Here is a 7,200-nt window from a genome sequence, read left to right on the forward strand (position 1 = left end):
AAAAAAAAAAAAAAAAAAAAAAAAAAAAAAAAAAAAAAAAAAAAAAAAAAAAAAAAAAAAAAAAAAAAGATAAAAACATAAAATAATAAAAATTAAAAACTGAAAACGAAAACATTATCAAACTAACCTTACTAGCCAAATATGTTCTCCACTTCTCAACTTCTCAACTGGACTTTGGGTTCCCTGTAGATGTGGGAGAAAGAAAGAAAGAAAGAAAACATAGAAATTTTAATTTATTTTTCCAAGGTAAAATAGTGTAATAATTTATAGGGTTACAAGCATTTCTACTAGAATATGTCAATTCATTAAAACAAATAATGACTATGACAATCATATCAATACGTAATATGTGCAAATATGTGTATCCGTGTTATAAGCACCACTACCAACTTTATTTTGTTATCTGATTAAGTTCAAATATTTGCCTAAAAAGTGAGTTTTTATTTAAAAAATTGTGAGAAAAGAATCAGGAAATGAGACTTCAATTAATAAAATTAATTTTATCCACCAACTTGAGCAACTCGTTTGATTTGGAACTATAGTTAAAAGGAGTTTGAATTCCTACTTTCACATTTAACTAAAATGATAATAATATTTAAATGTTATATTAATTTCCTAAAATCAAACATATAATGTAGATATAAAAAAAAAAAAAAAAAATCTAATACAAAAATAATTATAAAACTTGGAAAGTACATCCACTACTTAGATGTGGAATGTGGGTTGTTTTTAGGCCTAAAAATCAACCACTTGCTATGGCTTAGGGTATAATATGAAAGGAGAGGGAGGTATAACGTGAAGAGGGAAAAGAGAAAGAAGTTAATGAGTGTAACACGAAAGGGAGATATAATGTAATGTTGAAAAGAAATGGGCTTCATCCTAATGGGTCTAATTCGAAAGGAGGGAGGGTGTAATGTGAAAATTAAAGAAGGAAATTAAAATTAAAAAGAAAGGGGGAAATAAAGAAAGGCCAACAAGACCAAGTGGAGTAGACAAATGGGTGACCGTGACTGTGTCCTCTGCCCACCGATTGCGTCTGCTCAACACGTTGTCTTCCAATAGAGATAAATTAGTCAGAATAATAATGATGATAAGCAACAAATTATGTTTTAAAAATAATTTTAAAACCCAACAACGGCCATTAACCCCCACTGCCCACCTCAACCCAGCGCCAAAAGTAAACGCTAAATGAAAACTCATATAGTGGGAAGGGAGTAAGAGCAGAAACCCCATTCTTATATATTTATATATATATCTTATCTTAGACTTTCCAATGTCAACGTCACCCTCTTTCTCTCTCTCTTCCCCCGTCTCCCCTCTTCTCTCTCTATTCTTCATTTATTTTCTTTTCTTTTTTTGGTCAATGGTTTCCCCCATCTTGTACAAGGGAACCCTCGAAACCTGATTATGACTATGTACTTCAAGTTAGCTTCTTCCTCTTCCTACATCTTCCTTGTTCCTCTCCACCTTGCTCTTCTTCCACTCTTCTTGTAGAGAGCCTTTTGTTTCCTTTTGCTCTTCAGATGAGAGATGATCGAATGGCCACCTCCTTGGTTGGTGGTCTCATTCATCAACCTTTAGTGCCCAATTTCTCCATTAATTTCAACTTCCTCAACCTCTTTGTTTTGACCCTCCTTCTGGTTTTGCAATTCTTTCCTCCTTTTTCCGTTTCAGCTTCTTGTAATCCATCTGATCGCGATTCTCTCTGGTCTTTCATCAATTCTTCTTCTTCTTCTTCTGTTCCACAGTCTTTCAATTGGTCTTCTTCGATTGATTGCTGTTTCTGGGAAGGAGTCAGTTGTGAAGCTATCGCAAATAGCGATGACAACCGAGTCACCAAGCTTTTGTTGCCTTCTAGAGGTCTTCGTGGTGAATTCTCTTCATCTCTCACAAACCTTGCTTTTCTCTCTCACCTCGATCTCTCCCATAATCGTCTGGACGGTTCTCTACCTTCCGATTTCTTTACGTCCCTGAGTCGCCTCAAGTTCTTGAATTTGAGCTACAACCTTCTCGCCGGTCAGTTCCCGCCGCAGCCTTCATCGTCTGGACTCGTGATTGAGACTCTGGATCTGTCCAGCAATCGTTTCTCTGGGGAAATACCTGCTTCGTTTATCCAGCAAGTGGCAATCTCGGGGAGTTTGACCAGTTTCAATGTCAACAACAATAGTTTCACAGGTCTCATCCCAACCTCCTTTTGCGTTAATACTACATCTATAAGCTCCCTCAGGTTATTAGACTTTTCCAATAATAAATTCAGTCGTGGAATACCTCAGGGGCTGGGAAACTGCCCCAATTTGGAGGTTTTTCGAGCGAGTTTCAATAGTCTCACTGGTTCTATTCCCTCCGACCTTTACAATGTTCTCTCTCTAAAGGAGCTTTCTTTACATGTTAATCATCTTTCGGGGAACATTGGCGAGGGAATTGTTAATCTCACCAACCTCAGAATCCTAGAATTGTACTCCAATTCTTTGATTGGCCCCATCCCAATGGATATTGGAAAGCTCTCCAGACTGGAACAGATATCGCTTCATATTAACAATCTCACAGGCACTCTGCCCATATCACTGATGAATTGCACCAATCTGACCTTGGTGAATGTGCGGGTCAATAAGCTGCAGGGAGATCTCTCTAATGTTAATTTCTCCCGCCTCCTTAGCCTCACCACACTTGACCTTGGCAACAATATGTTCACAGGTAGTATACCATCATCTCTTTACTCCTGCAGGTCTCTAAAGGCAGTTAGACTGGCTAGTAATCAGTTTTCTGGGGAGATTTCTCAAGAAATTGCAGCGCTTCAATCACTGTCCTTCCTTTCAGTTTCCAAGAATAATCTAACCAATTTAAGTGGAGCACTAAGGAGTTTGATGGGTTGCAGAAACCTTGGAACTCTCGTCCTCTCCAGTAGTTATAACGGTGAAGCATTGCCGGATGGGGATATAATTGAAGATGCAAACGCATTCCAAAATATCCAGGCTTTGGCTATTGGAGCTTGTCAGTTAACTGGAAGAGTACCCTCATGGATAGAAAAGCTCAGGAATCTAGAGGTCTTGGACCTGTCGTTTAATCGTCTTGTTGGTTCAATACCAGAATGGTTAGGTGATTTGCCGAGTCTGTTTTATGTTGACTTGTCTAATAATAGAATTTCCGGAAAATTCCCCATCCAGCTTTGCAGACTGAAGGCTTTGATGTCGCAGCAGATTCTCGATCCTGCAAAGCAGAGTTTTCTTGCATTGCCCGTCTTTGTTGCACCCAATAATGCTACCAATCAGCAATACAATCACCTCTCCAGCCTTCCGCCATCTTTATACCTGGGCAACAACACCATAAGTGGCCCTATTCCTTTGGAAATTGGGCAATTAAAGGTTATACATACATTAGACCTGAGTAACAACAGCTTCTCCGGCAGCATACCAGATACAATTTCCAATCTCAGCAACTTGGAGATATTAGACCTCTCTCATAACCACCTAACTGGTGAAATCCCCCATTCTCTCAGTGGACTTCATTTCTTGTCTAGGTTTAGCGTGGCCTTTAACGACCTTCAAGGACCAATACCAACTGGGAGTCAGTTTAATACCTTTCCTAGCTCTAGCTATGAAGGAAATTCAGGGTTGTGTGGCCCTGCTATAGTGCAGCGCTCTTGCCCTATCCAGACTAAAGTGACTCATTCCAGCGCTCAAAATAAAAGCTCCAGTAAAAAACTTGTAATTGGATTAGTCTTGGGCACCTGTTTAGGTTTGGCTCTCATCATCTCCCTGCTAGCGTTATGGATATTATCCAAGAGGAGGATCGATCCAAGAGGGGATACCGACATAATAGATTTGGACATAATTTCAATTAGTTCTAATTACAATGCTGACAATAACACTAGCATAGTCATTCTGTTTCCAAACAACGCCAACAACATCAAGGAGCTTACCATTTCTGACATAATGAAGGCCACTGGTGATTTCAATCAAGAAAACATAATTGGCTGCGGTGGTTTTGGATTGGTTTACAAAGCAACATTAGCAAACGGGACGAGACTTGCTGTAAAGAAACTCTCGGGAGACTTGGGACTGATGGAAAGGGAATTTAAAGCAGAGGTAGAGGCTCTGTCTGCAGCCAAACACCAGAACCTGGTTACTCTTCAAGGTTACTGTGTGCATGAGGGCAGCCGGCTGCTAATGTATTCGTACATGGAAAATGGAAGTTTAGATTACTGGCTGCATGAGAAGGTTGACGGTGCATCTCAACTTGATTGGCCAACTCGGTTGAAGATTCTACGAGGAGCAAGTTCTGGATTGGCCTACATGCACCAAATATGTGAGCCACATATTGTACACCGTGACATTAAGTCCAGTAACATCCTGCTCGATGAGAAATTTGAAGCTCATGTGGCAGATTTTGGACTTTCTAGATTGATCAATCCTTATCAAACTCATGTCACAACCGAACTTGTTGGCACCTTAGGCTACATTCCTCCTGAGTATGGACAAGCATGGGTCGCCACTTTGAGAGGAGATATGTACAGCTTTGGGGTGGTCATGCTTGAGTTGCTTACTGGCAAAAGACCTGTTGAGATAACAAAGCCAAAGGCATCACGAGAGGTAGTTGGCTGGGTGCAACAAATGAGGAATGAGGGCAAACAAGATGAAGTCTTTGACCCAATTCTGAGAGGAAAGGGCTTTGAAGAAGAGATGCTTCAGGTTCTCGATGTTGCCTGCATGTGTGTCAGTCAGAACCCCTTTAAAAGACCAACCATCAAGGAAGTTGTTGATTGGTTGAAAGATGTGGGGTCGACCAAGGTTCACCAAAATAAGGATGTGTGAAATTGCACTTCTATAAATGAGGGCAGAAACCATACATGCACAAAAGGAAAAAAAGGGTTTTTGTTTCTTTTCTAATGCAACCTTTTAACTACAGTTTTATCTCGGTGTAAATGGTAAAGGTGGTGTTGTATTTATTAAAATTACTTCTTTTGTTTATAATTCTAGCATCTACTTCAAGCTTGTGAAGAAACTTTTGGCTTGTATCTGTTACATTATATCCTACAACAGGATTTATTTGATTATCGAAAATCATATAAGAAGAAAAAGAAAAATTCACAACGATATGACCTGAAAATCTTATAGGCTATACCAGCAATTAGCGCCCTTCGAGAGGGGAAGATTTAATAATATCCAAAGATATGCCTAGGCTTGAAACTTGGTCAAAGTAGGACTAACGCAGATGTCAAACTGGAGCGTCAGTTTCTAGTAAATTCTAAACCGAAGGTCTGAGGATACCGATGGACCATGCATGTGGTCCACGGCGAGTGATTGTAGAACGGTCAATGGGGGTTTAATATGGTGTGCCAGCTGTGTTTTTGTGGTTTCAGGTTGGTTTTGTGCCATCTTTTACTACCAGTCGGGTTTCTTTTTCAAAAAACGGACATCCCAACCTTTGTTCGGTGTTCACCAACTTAATTGATGTGAAATGAAATGGTCAAACTGTTGGTAAAGGTCGGTAACCCAATGTAATCGAACCATACGCTAGTAATCACCACATATGACAACCTACTATCCTTGACACGATAAAACAGGACGCGAATTTAGAATATTATACAAGAAAGACAGGTACGGTAAGAAGAACATGGGAGAAAACATGGAACTACACAGCTGCTAAGTCAGTGACTAAACATGTTGAAACCTCCTTGTGAAGATGTTGGGTTTCATTACTAACTTATGGGTAGGGGGATACAGAAAATCAAGTATTAAGAAACCAAAAACCGGCTTCTTCCAGTGAGAGATTTATTTCTGCCAAAGGCAAATAACTCACTCAAGTATCTCAGAGCCGCATACTGTTAGTAATGGCTGTTAAAGGAAATTACCGGGGGAAAAACTGAAAATCCAACCAAACCTATAACCATGATAGAAAAAGCTATTACGGTCTTGATCAATGTAGACAATTTGAGAGATCATAAGTTCTTGATATGAGAATGGAATGACAAAATAGAGATAGTGATCAAAACAGTAGCCATATATATAGTCTTACTGTAAATACAAAATAAACTGAATTACATATGAAAAGTAACTAGAGCTGTAACCAATAAACTAAGTATTTAACAGATTTTAACCAAAGTACAATTTCTTTGGTGAGCTTTCTTAGCAAGAGTCGGATATGCAAATTTATGAGAACCTATGTGCATTGTACAACAGTGAAACTAAATTGAGATTGAAGGTAGTGGCAGGTGGTTCAAAGCCTTTATCATAAAACTATGTCCAAATGATGCCTACTCCTACAACTCCTAAGAGTGATCGTCTAACTTTCCAACTGACGTCGACTCTTCTGAATGTTGATTTACCTAACTAACTAGATTCAAAGACACTAATGACGTTGATTTCATACTTCTCAACAATTAACAAACGAACAGTCCTAAAACGTAAAATAGATCAATTATCGAAATATTCCTTGTTCAATCAATCAGTGAGCTGAATCCGGAAGTTTACCATTCAGATTTCAGAAAATATAACAAGTATTGGAATGCTAAGAGTACTTACCCGGACAACTTCCACATTCAATCGGATTCGAATAACGAGTTCTATGGCTGGTGATATTTTAGGCACGTTCCTAATTCCTCGTCTCCATTCTCCATTAGAATTGGTATCTTGCGAATGTTCAGCGGTAATTCCCTTAGCTTCATGACTACATAAAAAACGAATTTAGAAAACACGCTGTTCGCTGCTCCTTGGAGCTTGAACTTTGCAGAAGAACAAAAGAATAACGCGAAATGGAAACAGGAAATTTACAGAAATATCAAGAAAATTTAAATGCCGTTAGAAGCTACATACATTTCAGAGCAATGTAGACTGAAGAGCGGAAGGATGGTTTGAGTTCTCCTGTACCAGAAATAATGAGCTCAGATAAAGCAGGGAGAACAGGAGGGAAACTGAAATTGAAGATATGAACATTTGCAGAAATGAATATTTTCAGATGAGACCTCCTACTTTTATTTTATTATGATCATTTTACTAAACTCCGCAATGACGCCAAGCTACTGTGACTGCTCTGTTCTATTCGATGTCTTGGGCCGTTATCGCTAAATTTGGGCCTAATTGGGCTGGATATCGAATGGGCCGCGATTACATATGAATGGTAGATTAAAACGTAATTATACCACGCTTAAATGCTTTTTTTTTTTTTTTTTTTTTTTTTTTTTTTTTTTTTTTTTTTTTTTTT

At 38.7% G+C, this 7,200-nt stretch overlaps 1 long non-coding RNA gene across 1 annotated transcript in view; it reads right to left on the minus strand.

Moving 5' to 3' along the window:
- Nucleotides 1–6,946, minus strand: part of LOC111497713 — a 9,442-nt gene extending 2,496 nt beyond the window's left edge. Inside the window, exons 1-4 of the long non-coding RNA XR_002720655.1 lie at nucleotides 6,813–6,946; nucleotides 6,522–6,666; nucleotides 981–1,052; nucleotides 128–183 (exon numbers count right to left, since the gene is read on the minus strand). This is a non-coding gene — a long non-coding RNA (uncharacterized LOC111497713). The remainder of the gene's footprint in view (nucleotides 1–127; nucleotides 184–980; nucleotides 1,053–6,521; nucleotides 6,667–6,812) is intronic.
- Between the last annotated feature and the right edge of the window lie 254 nt (nucleotides 6,947–7,200).

This window comes from Cucurbita maxima, unplaced genomic scaffold (genome assembly GCF_002738345.1).
Source record: "Cucurbita maxima cultivar Rimu unplaced genomic scaffold, Cmax_1.0 Cma_Scf00024, whole genome shotgun sequence".
Lineage (NCBI taxonomy): Eukaryota > Viridiplantae > Streptophyta > Magnoliopsida > Cucurbitales > Cucurbitaceae > Cucurbita > Cucurbita maxima.